At 42.9% G+C, this 19,490-nt stretch overlaps 1 protein-coding gene across 1 annotated transcript in view; it reads left to right on the plus strand.

Annotated features, from left to right (window-relative positions):
• Nucleotides 1-2,532: 2,532 nt before the first annotated feature.
• The window catches only part of LOC121271741 (serine/threonine-protein phosphatase 6 regulatory subunit 3-like), a 99,608-nt gene continuing 82,650 nt past the window's right edge, over nt 2,533-19,490 (plus strand). The window contains exon 1 of the mRNA XM_041177953.1: nt 2,533-2,722. The gene's annotated coding sequence lies outside the window, so the exon portion shown is untranslated. The remainder of the gene's footprint in view (nt 2,723-19,490) is intronic.

Consider the following 19,490-nt stretch of genomic DNA (forward strand, 5'->3'; position numbering starts at 1 on the left):
CAAAAGGTGTCCCTTAAGGGGCATGGGACAAAGAGCCAAAATAAAGGCCAGTCCCTTAAAATATGAGATAGTTGGTCACCCTGTGGCCAACTGGAATTGCTCTTGAGCTGAGTGGCTTGCTGGGCCATTTCAGAGGGCAGTTAAGAGTCACATGTAGGCCAGACTAGGTAAGGACAGCAGATTTCCTTCCCTAAAGGACATTTTTGAACAGATAGATTTTAATGACAATAAGTGATCATTATCATGGTCACCATTACTAAGACTAGCTTTATATTCCAGATGTATGAATTGAATTTAAATTCCACTAGCTGCTATGGTGGGATTTGAACCCATGTCCCCAGAGGATAAACCCGATATTGCATATAGCCTTGCCAACTGAGGTCAAATGTATTCAAATGTATTTTTTCCAGGTATTTTTGTTCTAGATTTCCAGCATCCACAGTATTTTGCTTTTATCAAAAGTATTTCTGGAGGCTTCATCACATGACTGTCCTCCACGCTCCAGCCGTTAATCGGCCAACTCATCCACTCTTCTGATGCACTGCCTTCCTACGCCAATTGGAAAGCAACAAAGACCCAACTGGATGATGCCTGACTGTCAGCGAAACAGCCTTTTCCCCAATTTGTTATATTTTTATGTCTGCAAAGAGAAATGTTCAAAGAAAATGATTTTTAAAATCTTTTTTAAATGCTCCGATGCTTTTTCTCCAGGGTTGCACACAGCAGTGTTTTGACTAATTGATCTTCAAGGAGATGATGGTGTAGTGGTAATGTCACTGACCTCGTAAGCTACTAGACCCAGGCTAATGTGCTGGGGATGTGGGTTTAAAGCCCACCATGGTAGCTGGTGGAACTTAATGAATAAACCTGGGGTATAAAGCGAAAACTCCATCTGGATCATTAACGCCCTTTAGGGAAGAAAATCTGCCATCCATACTCAGTCTGTCTGACATATGATTCCACACCCACAGCAAAGTGGTTGACTCTTAACTGGCCTCTGTGATAACCTAGCAAGCCACTAAGTTCAAGGGTAATTAGGGATGTGCAATAAATGCTGGCCTACCAGGGACATTAGGTTTGGATGATAAATGCTGGTCATCCGATGAATATAATTGAAAAGTATATGCCCTTCATATATTAAATATATGTTTAATATACTTATGTTTATATATATTTATATTTTATATATTTATGTTTATAAATTTTTCATATATATTAAATATATATAATATATATTTGTGTTTATATATTTATATATTTATGCTTACATGTGTGGGGGTGGTGGTCACCGGACTGGTAATCCAGAGAGCCAGGGTAATTCTCTGGGGACCCAGGTTCAAATCCCACCCTGGCACTTGGCGGAATTTGAATTCAATAGAAACCTGGAATTAAAAGTCTGATGACAACCAAGAAACCATTGCCAACTGTCATTAAAAAAAAAAATCCCCATCTGGTTAGGGAAGGAAATCTGCTGTCTCCAGACCCACAGCAAGGTGGTTGACTCTTAAATGCCCTCTAAGCAAGGATAATTAGGGATGGGCAACAAATGCTGGCCTTGTCAGGGACATTAGGTTTGGAAGATAAATGTTGGTCTTGCCAGTGATGCCCACATCCCATGCACAAATATTTTAAAAATTCTAAACTTTTCATATATGTTTAATATATATATGTTTGTTTGTGTGTGTGTGTGTGTGTATATTTATGTTTATAAATCACTGTTTAGACATTTTTCAAAAAAATGTATTCTTTCATGGGATGCATTTGCAAGGATAAAGGAGAAACTCCTGGAGACTCCAGGCCAATCCTGGAGGGAGTTGGCAACCCCATTTCTTCATGGACCCAAGAGGAGAAGAGAGCAAATTTTTTTGCTGCTGCTAACGAGGGTGCGCAGGGGGGCAAGATGGTCTTGGTCAGGCCCAGGCCCAGGCCCCGCCCCTCCCCCTCCCCCCCCCCCGCTAATTGGGGGCGTGGAGGCGGGAGCCTGGAGGTGGCGCGGTGCACGGAGGGATGCTGGAGGACCGGGTCGGGCGGACATGTTGTGTGGAGGGAGCCGGAGCGAGTGAGCGATTGTAAATAGCAACGGACCGGACCGGACCGGGCCGGGCGAGCGAGAGAGCGAGAGAGACGGACACGGAGCCTGAAGGAGGAGGAGGAGGAGGAGGAGGAGGTGGTGGTGTGTGTGTGTTTGAGGGGCTGGCAGGGGGAGGAGGAGGAGGGGAGGGGGGAGAGAAGACAGGACATTTAGACCGCCTTTTCCGACTCCCCCTCAACTTTGCTCCTCTTCCCCAACTCCTCCTCTCCCCCCCCCACCCCCCACCCCACCTCACCTTCCCCTCCTATCAGCCCCCAGCACCAACCAACCAACCAACCAAAAATAAAACTTGCTTCCCCGAGGCCTAGCGGAAATAGGTCAGTCCCCGGGCTTTCCTGGGGAGCGGGGCCGGGCCAGGTGAGGGGGTAAGCCGGGCAGGAGGAGGAGGAGGAGGAGGAGGAGGAGGAGGGGGGTGGGGGTTGGGGTTGGGGGGAGGGTGGGGAGTTTGAGAGCGGATTTGGTGGTTGCCGGTTGTTGTTGTTGTTGTTGTTGTTTGGTTTGGTGGGGGGTGGGGGGCCCAATGCAGCTTCTCGGCGGCCGATTGCTTCGCATTTCACCATCTCCATCCAACCAGAAGCACCTCCGTTACCGTCTGGCGGTGGGAATCTACCCGCTCACCCTCCTTTAAAAGTAAGTCTCTGCCTCTCAATAACTTCTGTTATCCGGGGTTGCCAACCCTCCAGGGCTGAACTGGAGTCTCCCAGGAATAAAAGATAAATCTCCGGGACGCTGCTAAGAGGAACCCAGGAGAGAGAGAGAGAGAGAAAAAATCAATGGGACTTGTAAAGAATTCTGTGATTTATTTCAATAGCTAAGTTTCTTAGTGATTAAAACAAATATTGGAGATGTGGGGTGGTGGGCAAGGCTTCTTTTCTGGCTGAAGTTGGAAGGCCATGTGATGAAGCTTCCAGGAAATATGTCCATTCAGAGTTGGCAACCCTGATCCCTTCACTCCTGTGGAAAACTTCAGTAGTATCTGGTCAGCCCGTGGATACTTGTGCTATCGCTTTCTGACTTCAGCTGTGTGCCTATTCCTGTTACAGCATTAACTGGGTTGGAGGAAAAGAGAAGCGTTTTCCTTTCAGATATAAAAATCACTGTATGATGCACTTAGAAACACAACACAATGTTTCGGTGAATTGCTGAGCTGTGCAGTGGAGCTGGTGGCATAGTGGTGACGTACTGGACTGGTAATCCAGAGGCCCAGGCTCTGGGGACACTGGTTCAAATTCCAGCGTGACAGCTGGTGAAATTTTAATTTCAAGCCATAAAATCTGGAATTGCAAACTCATCAACAATGGTGATTGGATTGGCGATGAACTTGTAAAAAAAAAACCCCACCTAGTTCACTACTGTCCTTCAGGGAAGGAAATCTACAGGGAAGGCCTACGTTTGACTTGAGACCCACAGTAATGAGGTTGACTCTTAACTGCCCTCTGAAATGTCCAAGCAAACTACTCAGTTCAAGGAAATTAGGGTTGAGCCAAAAATGCCGACCATGCCAGTAAAGAAAACGGATTGCTGAGGTCCTTGTGTAATAAAAGCCGTTGCAGTCCAAAAGGAATAATCACCTGTGGAAAATCAGATGGAACAGAGGGAAGATTTAACTGAGATGTATAAAGTTAGAGGCCTAGATAGTGGATAGGATACATCTGTTTCCCTTCGGGGTATAAATTTAAAGTAATTGGTAGAAGGGTTAAACAGAGTTTGAGTTTTCCTTTACCCAGTGGGTGGTAGGGTCTGGAACTACTGCCTGAAGGGGCAGTAGAGGTAGAAACCCACCTTGCATTTAAAAAGAATACTTGTAGATGCACTTGAAGTCCTGTAACGCACAGGGCTATGGACAAAGACCTGGAAAGTTGGTTTAGGCTGGATAGCACTTTTTAAGCTGGTATAGACATGATGGGCTGAATGGCCCCCTACTATGCCTTAAATTTTCTTATTGTTAGCTCGATCCGTGAAGTCAGTGGTAGGAATTCTAAAGATTGGCCTCAGTATAACTGGGATCCTGTTCTTGATGGCTATTCAGTGGCCCTATCCAGTTTAGTTGGCTGTGTGGATGTTGGTTGAGAAGGGGATCAGGTTAGGCTGTGATGCCGTCCAAGATTAAATAAATTGCCAATAATTTATGTCCAGATTTATATACAGAATGAACAGTTGGATGAGGTACTCGAGAGTAACTGCTGTCTGTGGAATTCCACCTCAGTAGAGGTTAGCCTCAACTTACGTATTGCTTGTGAAGGCATTAGAGAGGATGCAGAAAGGATTTACAAGAAAGATTCCAGGGATGTGGATGTTATGTGGATAGATTGGAGAAACTGGGACTGTTCTTGGAGAAGAAAAGGTTGAGAAGAAATTTGATAGAGGTGTGCAAAATCATGATTTTTGAGAATAGATAGGGAGAAACTTCCCATAGGTGGTAGGATCAAGAACCAGGGCGCACAAATATAAGGTGATTGGCAGAAGTATCAATGGCGACATGAGGAACATCATTTTTACACAGTGAGTGGTTAGGATCTGCACTGCACTGACTGAGGGTGTGGATGAGACAGTTTCAATCTTGTATTTCAAAATGAAATTGGATAATTATATGAAGAGAAAAAAATTGCAGGACTATGGGGAAAAGGCAGGGGGTGGGTGGCTGATGGTGGTGCAGTGTGGGACTAGCTGAGTTGGCCTCGTAGAAAGCTGGCAGAAACATGATGGACTGAGTGGCCTCCTGCGCTGCACCCATTCCAGGATAATGGGAGAAATAAAAACTCTGATGGGGCAGAAAGAGCGTGTGAAAAGTTAACAGTCAGAAAAGGCCTTTCAGTCCATTAAAACTCACCCTTCTAGTACATTAGCTTTTCCATCCTGAAATCTAGTTGGATCTTGAATAAGCTAAATCTCTTTTGTCTATGCTACTTTACCCAGCAGAGTATTCCGAACATTTATCAAAGACCTTCCTCATATGTTGTAAGCTTTTCTGTGATATGTCAAGCTGCTGAGGAGGCAGTTCATAGCCTCTTTATAACTAACGTAATTTAAAAGGTGTAGTCTTGAAAGTGTAATTTTCTTTGATTGCTGGGCTGTTTGTTCAGTGGAATGGAATCTGCTTTATTTAGTGTCGGTAGTGTGAGAGTAATGGACTATAACTGCATACGAGTGCTGGTATATATTTTATGTTCCCTATCTTAATCACTATTCAGTAATTCCTGCTGGAAACTGTGTTTATACATGGAATAGGTTCAGGCTTGGCAGTTGTGGCCCTAGCAGGCTCACGTGGAAAGGGTAGCACAGAAATGACAGCAACATTGATATCCCTCCAGGTCCCCTGCAGCAGATGAGAGGATTCCTGGGGAGCTGAACGGGGAAGGTCTGAGATCAATTCCCTGTCACAGAAATGACAGCAACATTGATATCCCTCCAGGTCACCTGCAGCAGATGAGAGGATTCCTGAGGAGCTGAACGGGGAAGGTCTGAGATCAATTCCCTGTCTCTTCTCAAACAATTAGTCTTACACGGGGGCAGCGGGAAAGGGAGCTACAAGCTACCTTAGATGGATAGCTTGGCACAGTACTCACTTTCTAGGTACGCAAATTATTTAGCTATGCTACTGGAAGTCACTAAGGTCCATAGGAATGTTTCCTTGCAAGAATTCAATATCTTGGGAGGAAGTTACTGAGGAAAGAGGGGAGAAAACACCATACCATACTGAATCATGTGTTCTATATAGTGATGAAGCTTTTCAGTGAGGCAAGTCATTTAGACTTGAGTGATGTAGTGTGACAGATTATTCGAAGCACTTCAGAATTGTTTTCTGTCTCTCCATTATCGTGTCAAAGTATGCAGCAAAAAGAATGTCGAGCATTTCGTGTTGGAAACCAAATGTAAATGAATGGGAAGATATCTTTCAACTTTACTTATGGCCTGAGAGGCTTCAGGGTGCACGTCTACCGAAAGACTCGGACGTTCCTGATGCAGGCTGATGCCGTGGTACTGAGGGAATACTGTATTGTCTAAGATACTGTTCTTCAGTTGAAACTTCAAACCGATGTTATATCTGTTTGTCCAGTAGATGTTAATTCAGTGGCAATTTTTGAGCAAACATATTCTTATTTAATCAGCATCACAGTAAACACATTAACTGGTCGTTTACGTTGTTGCTGCTGGTGGCCCATTGCTGCCACAGAATGTCTACCAAGTTTGCCTACGTACATGTAGTCAATGTACAATAAAACAGTGCGCCAAGATTGAAGAGATTTGATTCGGGCTGTATGAATGTTCATCCATCTTGTTTGAGCTGGTATAGTTTCGGCCATGGTACGTGGTTGGTCATTTGTGGCGTATTTGTTGACTTGTAATAAGAAAGATAAAGTCTTTATCAGTTAGCTGAGTCACCTGGTAGAAAATATTCCATCTATTGTTTGACAAGTATATTTCAGCTGAGCTGACATTCTCAGAGTGACAAAGGTGCGTGTCTGTGTGTGATGCTGAGTTTAACCAGGAAGTATGAACTATAAAATGCCAATGACTAAGATGTGTCTTTATCTGTGGCACTCTGTTGATGTGGACAAGGCAGCCGCGTGCATATCTACATTGATCAGGGAGACGGAGATGAGGTTGTGGTGGGTCAAAAGTTTTATTTGTGGACAGCAATAGTGCGCCAATTAAAAGCACAGTTTGGCCCGGGTGTGGTTTCTGAAGTTCAGCTTTGCAGCTTTGAAGAGAGTCAGCTTAAGGCCTGCTCCTGATGCACTGGAATCTCCATTACAGGGAATTGACGGGGAAAGCTCCCTTAATCGGGCCCTAACTCGTATTTTAATGGCTACAACAATGTCAGACAAAATAACACTCTTACTTTGGAAAATGTTATACAATTCAGTCAGTGTTCTGTATCCTAAATTGGATTGGTCTGATTCACTAAGGAAAGTTTTTCAATGTGGCTAATTCGATTTTATATGGTGGATTATTTATAATTATTGGGCGCTCTCAATGCTGGTTATAGTGACGTCCTAATGGTCTCATTGCTCAACTTGAATTCTTGTACCAGACTGATCAAATGGGTAACAGGTACATACAAGATGCTAGCTTTCAGCTGATTGTTGCATTTGACCTCAGAATTTAAAATAGATTCCCCTGCTGATCGCTGTGGAAAGTGCACATCTGGATGTTGGAAGGGCATAATTGGTTTGGCTGTAATGTCTTGTACAGTTGCTGACACTTTATAAACACACAAAGGATGACCAATTGGCTGAGGTATAGAAGGAGTGATTCACCCACTGTCTATCTCTCCTCCCTGTGGAGAGGGGTTGGTGGGAATATTGTATTGAGGGTCCACTATCCCTTAATTTACCTCAGTGACTCCCTTTAATCTAGGGAAAAGTGGTTAAGACGTGTTGTTACTGTTTGACTAATTTACGGTGACCTGGTTATAGCTTCTGCAACAATGCCAGCTGAAGAAGCAACTGCTTTGATCTGAAATCTTACAGGGAAGAACTAAAAATAGCTGAGTGGTAATCTGAATTATAAGCAGTGTGATGCCGAAATTGCAACGGCTTCCTCCCCTGGCTATCCTTGCTCTCCATCCCAGTGCACCTTAAGTAGCAGTGCCGGGCAGTTATTTTCCTAAGCTCACGTGAATTTATAAGAAGAAAAGATAAGACCTACAAAACCCACTCTGTCTGGAAAAATGTCAACCCCATCCACCTTCCATCTAATGGACTATTTAATCCCTGGTCTGAATGTCCCCTAAACCTGTTTATTCCAATTCAGGGGATTTCTTTGGTAACTTACTCTACAACACTCTAATCTTTTGTGTGTGTAAAAAGAAATGATCCAAACTCCCCTCTGTTGGTTTTTCCCTGGTCTTTGGGCCTTTTCTGTCACCTCAATTATTTTTATATTTCCCTTCTGCTTTCACTGGCAGCCAAGCCAAGATAGGAAACTCATCATGCCCAAGGAACTGTGGCTGTGAACCTGAGCCCAAATGCCCCATGGCAGAGTTTGTTTCTATACTGACTTGCCAAACACCATGTTGTGTTACATCTGTTCCTAGCCGTTGCTGGAGGGAGTTGTTTAAGGAACGTTTAGGTGTGTAGCTTTGTAGGGTGGTGCACGTAGTCCTAAAGCTGGGCTCTCCCTGCTGCACAGTTAATAGCACCTTTTAACTTGAGCCATACAGACATGAAGATCCCAGGTTTAGCTCTCAGCCTATACTGAGTTATCTGATCTCTGAATGTATGGCAACTAGGATGGCATAACTGGCATCAGCACCTCTGGCAAGTGAGGGGAAAATCAGACTGGGTTCTTTTGCCTACCTGCTGCCCAGTGGTTCTTAGTGAAAGGGTGCATGTGTTTGCATTGAATTAGCTTGTGATTCAACATGGTTGAATAACCTTCTGTGCATAAAGACTTGGGCGAGATACCAGAGGGTGACTATACTCTGGCAAGCTTCGGCACTTTTAGAGAGCAAGGGAGAAAATCAGCTGAAATAAATCTTTCCTTACCTGCTTCAGAGTCCTGCCACTGGTTCCTCAAACTCTCAGCAATTTCAACCCTGCTGGTTTTGTTTATGAAATGTTGCAAAAAAAAAATCACCCTGGTAACAATATGTAATCGTGCACTTCTTGCAACATCCACTATATCTAAAGTAGAACATTCTTGGCACTGTGCACTGCTGTTGTAAGGCACATTGCCAGAATTGGTAACAGTATTAAAGTACATGTGCTTTTTGAGCTGCTTAGCTGTTTAGGCCTGCAGTTTACCCCCACACAATGAGAGTTGTCTGAGCAGATCTGTTGGTGGAGGTATTGAACTGAGCTTAGACACTTTTCCTCTGGAGATGGCAGAATGGGAGTGGCTGCTGCATTTATGCTGAGCTGGTTAGGTGTACTGATGATGCAACTTTAGAGAAGTGACTTTTCCAGGAAGAAGAATACAGCATAAAATTTGCAAAAAAATTTCAATTGTTTATTGAACTGGACAAACTACTTTAACACTGAACAATGATACTATTCCACAGAGATAAGAGTTAAGAGATAAGGCACAAGCAAACAAATGTATGACATGGAATTGGCACATACAGAGTTAAAGAGGAAGCTAGGAGTAACCATGGACATGACATCTTCAATTTCAAAGCAAATGTGGTGAACCAATTTAAAAAGCTTGAAAGAAATGATTGGTCAGGAGCGATAGCAGTTATACAGTGCATTGGCCAATCATGCTTAGACTGCAGTTCAGTGGTAATACCCACAGAACATAAAGTTACATTAAAAAGATAGAGAAAAAAGCAACTGTACAGATCTCGGGTGGAAATTCAGTGAATTACTAGTTAAGGTCAGAAAAGCTTAAGCTTCACAATGGAGAGCAAAGTTAATTAAGCAGACCCATTGATGTACCTAAAATATTAAATGATGTAGAGTCAGATATTACTTCAGTATGATAGAAAGGAATACATTGAAATTAGTGAATTGAATTTTCAAGGAGTTAACGGGAAAATTGTCTACCAGTGATAAATATTTGGGATAATCTAACTCATGGGTAATAATACCGTGGTTATTCACAAGCAGAATGGAAGAATTAGTGTATTACGAAAGTGTACACTGTCAGAGGTTTGAATGGACCCTGACTTCTTGTTTTCATCAGCTGCAGGAAATTGTCTTGAACGGAGGCCTGGGAGTTATTGCACGGCTGCTTTCTTGTCTGGCCATTCACACTTAATATAGAAATCTGAGAGCTCAGGAAAAAATTGCCTGAGTGGCTAAAAATTTGGTTGCTCATATATTTGACATCTGCATGGTGTTTGTGAGTGAGTAATGTTTGCTATAGATTGGTCTGGTCAAATTTCTTGAAAGGAATGGCCAACTTCCTCTTTATAGAACTTCGATAAAATACGGTTTTTACCTGTGGAGTAAGCTACCACTCAAGCTGTCTACATTGAATTGTGGCAGAGTTGACACAAACGTTTTCCTTTCAGCTTCCACCAGTGACGATGTGTGGTTTGAACTTTGTTAGTTTTACTTATTGCTTGTATCCAGTGTCCCTTATGTCTCCTTCCACCATGTTCCACCCCTCAGACAAAGCAAAGTTGTCACCACTTCCTTTGCATTTTCCTTGAAATGAGTGCATTCTTGGATAATTATGTCCTCTATCATCGCAGCATCTATGGAAGGGCATTGATTTTCTCAACATCACAGAGCCTTATAACTTTTACAATTATTTCTTGTTGAGAATCAATGCTGTCCATTCCCACATTTTCTTGTTGCACTACCAGTTGTAAACTGAGATTCTCCAGTACCCATCTCCCTGATCCTCTCTCCTCACTACCCTTTCTTACATTCTAAATTGGAGACTTGTGACTTTGTTAGTATTCAAAATCAAGGACAGAAATAGCTGTATATCTGCATCCACTCCCCGAATCTAACCACCTTCCACCCTATTCTGCCTCTGTTTGCTCACCTCTTGTTGCTCTCATCAATCTAATTTTAGTGATTATAATCCTGCTATCTAGCCCTTCTCTCCCTGGCTCCTGCGGTGATGTTATCAATTTATCTTTAGCAACATCCCTACTTCTATCAAAGCAACTAATTTCAAACCAATCTTAAACCACCCTCTCCAATTATTTTATCCAAAATATCCCCTTGCTTTTCAAAGTGTCAGAACTATTGTTGCAAGGCAACTATGTGCCTAACCCTCCCAGTGCTCCCTGTTTGGAATTCGGCAACATTGTCTCACAACACAAAGACTGCTCTGGTTAAAGTCACTAGTGGCCTTATCTTTGATCCCCATGGTATTTTTAATCCCCTTATCCTACTTGATCTCTTTGTTGCTTTGGTACCATTGATCATTCTAACCTCCTTCAATGTCTTCTTGACGCCTACTTTCATGAGATAACTCACCATTGGGTCCATTCATACTTATACCAAAGCATTAAATAGATTTTGATGGGTTATCCTAAGGGTTGTCCCCAGGGGTAAATCCTTGGTTCTTTCCTTTTCAGTATGCTGCCCTATAATGACATCAGTTGAATGCACAAGGTCAGGCTCCATATATATGATGACAACACCTAGTTTTACCAGTTTGCCACCTCATGCTGCCAAGACTTGCTCGACTCTCTCTGATCTTTGATAAGTCAAAATTTCCAGCAAAATGGAAGTTATACTTTTGAGATCCCATTAGCTTCTACATGTGGATCCTCTTATTTTTAACCTCCCCAGTTGCTCTTGGATCAAATCCAATGGGACCAAACCTTGATAGATTTTTGAAACTTAATTTTCTTCCCATGTCAGTTCCATCACTGCTGCATTCCAGCATTGAAACATCCTCTACATTTGCCCTTCCCTCTGTGTTGTTGATGTGACTCTGAACTCCATGTGACAAAGGTAGGGGTTATAACTTCTGCAAGGTTCTTCAAGAAAGCCACCCAGCTTCATGTTCAGACTGCCTTACTCTCACCTTATCCATTTAACCCCTTGCACTTCCATCACCTAGGTTTCTGCTTGGCTTCCTGTGTAATTTTCTACTAGTTTCAAAATCCTTGTCTCGTAGCTTCAAGTGCCTGCAGATGCTTACCAAACATATTCAGCCTATGTCACTACTCTTACCCTTATGTTACAGAGGGCTTGAGCTGAGTTAAGGTACTGTAAAATGTTTCTGATATGTATGATGAGGACAACACATAACTAATGAGGAAGTTTTGGGGAAAGCAGACACACGGGAAGAACGTTTGCAGATAATCACCAAGGGACAACTAAGTTCTTTGAGCATGTATTTAGGGGAGAGAAACCAAAACATCTGGTAGTGACTGGGAAAATTGAGGGTAGCAGCGCAAGAGGGAAACAAAGGAGAAAATACACTGACAACTCGCAAAACAGAATAGGTACAAGATTCTGAGAACAACGCAAGATGTTAGCTGCGTTCAAGGAGCGTGAAAGTTGGAGAGCTATGATTGCTGATGCTGTAAAACTTGGCACCTGAACAAGAAGAAATTGTTTGGGGGCAGTAGCTCCCATTCTTGAAATTGTTATGAACTGTGTGAGAGCAGTGTTACAGATCAACTCACACGCCGTGACTCTTGAGTGTTTGAATGTTGTTTTGAGAAGTTTTGCTGTTCTGTTAATAGGTGAACAGATTTTTTGCCAATGAGGTGATTGGACTGGAAAGGGACTGGAGTGGACGAACAAGGTGTTAATTGAAGTGGGTGGGCGAGGGTTTTAAAGAAGTTCAGTATTTGTGTTTGAAGGCAGACGTAGGAGGAGGTAATTAAAGTAAAAAGTGAAGATTTTGAACAAGGACACAGAGAGAAAGGGCCATTGTTGCCACATGACATACAAACAGCATTTAGGAGCGGTTTACTTTTTGCTGATTTTCAGCTTAGGTGAAATGCTTGCAAAAATAGATTTTGATACAAAATAGGATTCCATGGATTTTCCCTTTCCCTGTGTTAAGGAGAGGTAAATAACTGATCATGTACACCTGTTGTCTGCAGTACTACTAACCCATTTTTACTCTGCGCTTTTTTTTGTAGTCTGTGGTTCCTTCTTTAAAAGCTCGCCTAATATTGCTGTGAGCCTGTAACATAAATGATAGAGCCCTGCTAATCACATGTGCTGTGGCTCCATCAAGTTTCCACAAATTGATGTTCTTGTCCATGGCATTCCTCAGGCAAATATTGTTGTTGGGCGGAGGGTTTGTTAACCACTCCGATTTCTGCTTGGTTTTTATTCAGTGACCCTGATGGAAATGCACGTGTTTGGATATAAGGTGAGAGTAGAATTTTGACTGTTAATTCACCCCTCCTCCGCTCACTTTTCCTTTCTCTCCTCCCCTATTTGAAATTCATAATGTATGCTCGCTGATGATGAATGATAATTAGCGGAAGAGTACAGCCGCCTCTATATCGCTATGTGAACCACCACTTTCAGGCGAGATGTGGTTAAGGGAGAAAATGTGTGTGGTGGAGAGGAGAATCAAGACTTAGACCTTTCCCACGCTTAATGGTGTCTGAGGCAGACAAAGCATATGCTTATGTCTGTTTCCAGAGCTGGCTTTTCCTGGAACAGCTCATCAGCCTGTCACCAGAGACTATAGCTTGAGGAGTACCAGTCCGCATCAAGCATGGCTGATCAGGAGACTCTCCCACCCTCGTCGCCTGCCATAGATATATTGGGAGGATTTACAGCTTGGTAATTAATCTATTTGGCCACATTATGAAGGTACCTTCCTTGGCCATCAAACCCTGGAGTGGGACTTGAATCCAGAGCTGCTGGGTCAGGCAGGGACATTACCCACTGCGCCACAAGACCTCCTGGGGACCAGAAGAAAACTTGAGAAAGTAGTGCACTTGCTTCCCAAACTCTCATCTAGCTTTCGGGGAGCACAGAGCAACTGAATTCTGAAGGTGGCATATTGAGCCAAGGTAGGTCAAAGCATCCTTTTATATTCTGACCTGTGGTGGAAGTACGAGAATGTAGTATGAATCTTATTGGAACATTTATACTGTGCTTGGAGACAGGTGTATAGTATAAATACTGGACTGGATATTTATTTCTATATTAATCTATATATATATATATATATATATATATATATATATATATTTATTCTTTATTCTACCTAATGCTTTCAGTTTGCGATTCCGTAGATAAAGTCTTGTCTGATACTGTTGAGAGCCTATAATAATCATGATGAGTCTTTTCTAATTGTGTCACACTGGACCAATCAATACACACAAATTGCCATCTTGCCTGTTATTTTGAACAAAGAAATTGAAGTTAAAAGTTCACTGAAAACAAATAATCAGGAGCAGGTTACAGTTGAATTTGGCTCTTTTTATTTCTTGAGGTATCTGGTTGAGGAAAAGTAACAGAAGCAGTGTAGAAAAGCAACCAGTAAAATGAAAGGATGCAGCTATTCCTACAACCGGAGAGTAAAGTCAAGGAATTATAAACTCTGCTGTTGAGCAGCTTTGTAGAATGTCATCGGGGTGGGTGGGAAGGAATGGAGTCCAATCACTACACGCTGGAGTGCCTCCCACCAGCATCCACAGGGAGAGGCGAGTGTCGGATCCATGTGAATCGATGAGCAATGCCAAAGGAGATTCACTGGTGTATAAATAACATTTCATTTGTTTTAAGAGGAAAGTGCACTCGCTTTCCATCCTGTTTCGCCTCATAATGTCAGGAAGAGCCGATTTGTGGCTGAAACTTAGCAAGCTGCCTTGTGTCTGTTTTTCATCCTCCAAGGATAGCCATCCACTGTTTTGCCCTGGAGGCCATCCTTCACATGTAAGCAAAAGCAGCAAAAGTTAAGATATTCGACTGTGATGGGCATCACGGCTGCATTCACATTTTCCCCTGGCAATAGGAAAGTGATCCAAAAGATGGAAAGCTGGGTGATTTCTTTTCCTCCAACCAGCCCCAGTGATCTAACTGCTACTTGAGCTGGATTAGCTAAATCAGCACAGATCATCGACCGAACTTGGAAGCTCGTGATCTGTGTAACTTAGTACCACACCATCAGGGGAGCTGTGTGTTGTTTCATTTGCTTCATATTTAAGTGCCACTCTAACAAGTCTGATGCAGCACTTACAACAACCTCACGTTAGACTGGCTGACTGAACACCCGGCTTTGTGTTTTTGGACTAGCTCAGTGAAGTGAGGGCTCGTGGCTTTTAATACTGGCAAACACACTGGTAAGCACCCGACTGGAGAAGACTGGGACTTGGGAATGCCATCCGATGCCTTTGCCTAACCTGTCTACTGTCACTCTGTTTGATTCCTGTGAGCCATGCCACTTGCAGGCGATGCCCCAGCAAGTAGCCACTTCCTGCATGACAGGATGGGGAATAGAAAAAGTAGGGGATGGGACAAAAAAAAAATACAGTGCGTGGAGTTCAAAATGGCAGGTGTGAACAGAAGCTTGCTTTAATATGCCCGTCAATAGAGGTGGTCCTTCTGGGATTGCAGTCATTTTCTAATTTAATAAGACAAACTAAAATCCATCTTTAAAAAAACTCTAGAGAATGCTCACAAATACCATAGCTCTGACTGCCCCCTCAGTACCTGTCTCTTAAAATAAAGCCCTATAATATGATTTTTTTAAACTCCTCCAGCAGAGGCTTTATATATAGGTGTACCAGTCTGCAGCCACGTGGAGTAGCCATTTATCTCATCTTTGCGCACAATATCTGGAGATCTCTAAAGGGTAGGTATCTGTTTTTACCTCCATTTACCACTGTAAATGTGTGAGGGAATTACTGAGAATTACTGAGGGCATGAAGGGTTTTAATGATCTATTTGCCAGAAAAGCAGATCTCAGTTCAGCCTTGATTCTGCTTGCTGGTTTTAAATGTGGCAGATGGTGGTAAGTGGAATGTGTAAAGCAAGGACAGGATACCATTTATTACAAAATCATCAAAGGATCACTGGCTTAGAGAATGTAGTAATGATCATGTGACACTTTCGTGCCCTGTCCACATATAAAGTATAACAGTATCCAGTGGTATGATTTGTTTATAGATTTCTCTGCTTCCAAACTTGGATTGGATCTGGAGAGTATTTTTAGCTCAGATAAAATCCTGCTGATGGTAATGGGGAGCAGTTTTAGGGAAGGAACATCAATAGAAATGGATCCTGAACCAAGGTTAATATTAAAATACATTGACTCAAGCATTGTTTATCTCTCCCACTCTGGCTTTGAGTTCCTGCGCAACATCTTGGTACAAATCTGCTGAATGGGCTTGCAGTGCAATATTGTATTTGCTGTCAGGGCTGGTCCTGAACTAGACGTCATTTGTGGATTGGAGTGTGTGTGTGTGTGTGTGTGGGCGGCCCAAATGCGAGTGAGGTCATTAAAGTGTTATAGCAATTTGAGAATGACTGCAGGAAATGTCTGTCTTTGCTCTTCCAATAAGCAGAATAGCGCTTACCGAATGAAATAAAAAAAGTTTGATCAGTAATGTTGGCTGTCTGTAGGAGGAAGGCTCACGTGTAACTTGTGTGGGCTTTCCCTGGGCGTTTTGCGCAAAGCTAAGAGGCAGATAACGGTAAGGCATGGAGCATTTTGGGAATTTGCTGTCTTGTTAACTGAAACATGGAGAGCGAGGAGAAGATGTGCCTTTTAATTTCACTAGAACGGAGCTGAGGCTCAGGGCAAAGGTCCACGCACAGTGCACAATCGGTGTTGCAAAGAGTAGTTTAGAACATGAGAGAAACACCTTCAGCGACTGAGAGTGTCTGAGCTTTATTAGGTCATGGACCAATTGCCAGTCTGAACTGAGCTAGCTGAGGCAGCAGTGAATGTTAGGGAGGTGAATGTTGAAGAATGCCCCTGGTTTCCAGCAGGCTTCACAGCAAAGCAGACGACAGGCAAGAAGATCAAGTTTGAGCTCAGTTGTGATGCTCCCCTTGGTTGAATAGCATTCTATGTCAATGGTCAAATCTGTCATGATGTACCAGGGCACTCGGTTGACACCTTCAGAAGACTAACAATTGAAATGTGTTAACGTGGAATGGGAAGGAATCAGTTGTTGAATAAATGAACATGAATTAAAATCCAGCCTATTTTGGTTCAAGAAATTAGAACCATAGCAAAGTTACGTTGCAGAAAGAGGCCATTCAGACAATCTTGCCTGTGCCAGCCAAAAGAGAAAAAAAAACTAGCTGCTCATTTTAATCGCAGTTTCCAGCACTGGCCCATAGCCTTGCAGGCTACAGCACTTCAGGTGCAGATCCTGGCACCTTTTAAACGAGTTGTGTTTCAGCCTGAGCCACCAACTTAGGCTGTGAATTCAAGATGCCCACCACCCTCTGAGTGAAAAAGTTTTTCCTCATGTACCCTCTAATCCTTCTCCCAATCATCCTAAATCTATGCCCCCTGGTAGTTGATCCCTCAGCTGGGGGAAACAATTTTTTCCTGTCTACCCTATCTAGGTCACTCATAGTTTTGTACATCTCAATTAGCCTCCTTAGCCTCTTCTGTTCTAAGGAAAACAACTCCAGCCTATCAGTCTCTTCATAGCTGCAGTTTTTAAGTCCAGACAACATTTTTGTAAATTTCCTCTATACCCTCCAGAGCAATTATGCCCTTCCTGTAACGTGACCAGAATTGTGTACACAATTCCAGCTGTGCCCTAATCAGCATTTTATACAGTTTCATCATTACATCCCTGCTTTTGCATTCAATACCTCCCCATTCCGTATGTTTTGACCACCTTGTCCACCTTTCCTGCTATCTTCAAGGACCTGTAGACATGCACTCCAAGGTCTCTTACTTCCTCAACCTCTCTCATAACTTCCCGTTTGAGTATTTGCTTGTTTTGTTTGCCCTCCCCAAATGCATTACCTCACACTTTTGGACTCCATTTGCCACTTCTCTGCCCACTCAACCAAAACATTGATATCATTCTGGAGTCGATAACTATCCTTTTCACTATCGGTTACATGGCCAATTGTTATGTCATCTGCAAATTTCCCAATCATGCCTCCTACATTTAAGTCCAGATCATTAATGCATACAACAAACAGCAAGGGCCCCAACACTGAGCCCTGTGGAACACCACTGGAAACTATTTTCCAATCGCAAAAACATCTATCGACCATTACCCTTTGTTTCCTGTCGCTGAGCCAGTTTTGGATCCAACCTGTCGCCTTTCCCTTTTCCCCATGTGATCTCACTTTCCTGCCCAGTCTGCCATGTGGGACCTTGTCAGATGCCTTACTAAAGTCCATGTAGACAATATCCACTGCACTACCTTCATCAATCTTCCTCGTTACTTCCTCAAAAAGTTATATTAATTTAGTAAAACGCAATCTCCCCATAACACAGCCAAGCTGACCATCTCGGATCAATCCTTGCTTTCCTAAGTGACAGTTTATCCTGTCTCTCCGAATTGATTCCAATAATTTGCCCACCACTGAAGTCAGACTGACCAGCCTATAATTTCCTGAACTATCCCTTGCACCCTTTTTAAATAATAGTACAACATTCGCAGATCTTCAGTCCTTTGGGGCCTCGCCTGTATCTAGTGATTAAGTGAAATGTAATTCAAAGAGGTGACAGGTCTCAAAATGGATGCACTGCAGTGCAATTTTTAGTTTCAAATCGCTGACCTATTCCAGTGGGCCATACAATTTACTACATCTGCCTTGAAACTGGAGAGCACAATCTTTTTAAACTCGTCCAAATCCATTCCTGACTTGAAGCAATCTTCATGCACCCTGTGGCACAGCTACTCATTTCAAACCCAACATTATTTTCAGATGAGTTACAGAGCTGTCTGTTATGGCTTTTCCTTTATATAGCACTGGTTGCAAATGCCAGAATTCATCTTGAGCCACCCGCAGTCTGCTCCCTTATAGCTTGGCTCCCCTTACCTTGCCGACCTCCAATCTCTTACAGGTGCTCATACTGCAGTACTGTACCGTAGTTGTTGCGAATTACTGGTAGCTCTTACTTGGCCTTTCTTTATCGTTGAGGCTGGAGAGTGAGAATTAAGCTGCTTGAAACCCAGGCCCAGTAGTGTTTGCATCGTATATGTGTGTGCATGCTTTTGATTTCTTATTTCCCCTTCTTTGACCCAGCAGTTGTTAATCCCCCTAACTCTATCAGTGCTGTCAGTCTGTGATGTAGTTGTATTTTTTTTCCTTGCGTTATTTCTTTGCTGAAGGCAGTGACTCATGCCAGGGTGCATTTCTGCCACTCCCTGTAGCATTTAACTACCTAGCTTGATTGTCTATTCCTATTACATGAGATGGGCAGTGAATACTGGCAGTCTATTGATTGTTGGTCAGCAGGAAATTATAGCTGAACTTAATTTGGGCTTTACCCAATAGCCAGATGTGTACTTTGCAGCAAGAAAAAAATGATTTATGTTTATGTACAATCTCTGGGTGTTCCCAAGCTTTTTACAGTGGTAGTCTTTGCAGTGTAGTCACTGTCGTCAGAAACGTGGCAGCCAATTCGTGCACAGCAGGCTCTCACAAACAGCAGTGTGATCATAACCGTATAGGTAATTTGTTGTGCTGTTGGTTAAGGAATAAATATTGGCTAGGAAACTGGGGAAAACTTCCTGCATTTCTCCAAAATGGCATATTGGATTTCTTTTGCATCCGCCCAAGAGTGCAGAAAGGGCCTCGGTTTAACGTCTCGTTGAAAGACAGCAGTGCAGCACTCCCTCAGTACTGCACTAGAGTGTAAGCCTGGATTTGTGCTAAAGTCTCTAGGAGTGAGACTTAAACCCTTCACAACCTTCTGACTTGGGAGTGACCAGGAGCAGGAGCCTTGCCTTATGATCTCCATTTCTCTCTAACTCAGTGGTTTCGAGGCCAATTCTAATACCACATTGCTGTGTGAAATGATATCACCCAATTCCATGCAGTTTTGCGATGGGAGCCATGAACCTCTTTGCTTATGC

This window comes from Carcharodon carcharias, chromosome 31 (assembly GCF_017639515.1).
Source record: "Carcharodon carcharias isolate sCarCar2 chromosome 31, sCarCar2.pri, whole genome shotgun sequence".
NCBI classification, from domain to species: Eukaryota; Metazoa; Chordata; class Chondrichthyes; order Lamniformes; family Lamnidae; genus Carcharodon; species Carcharodon carcharias.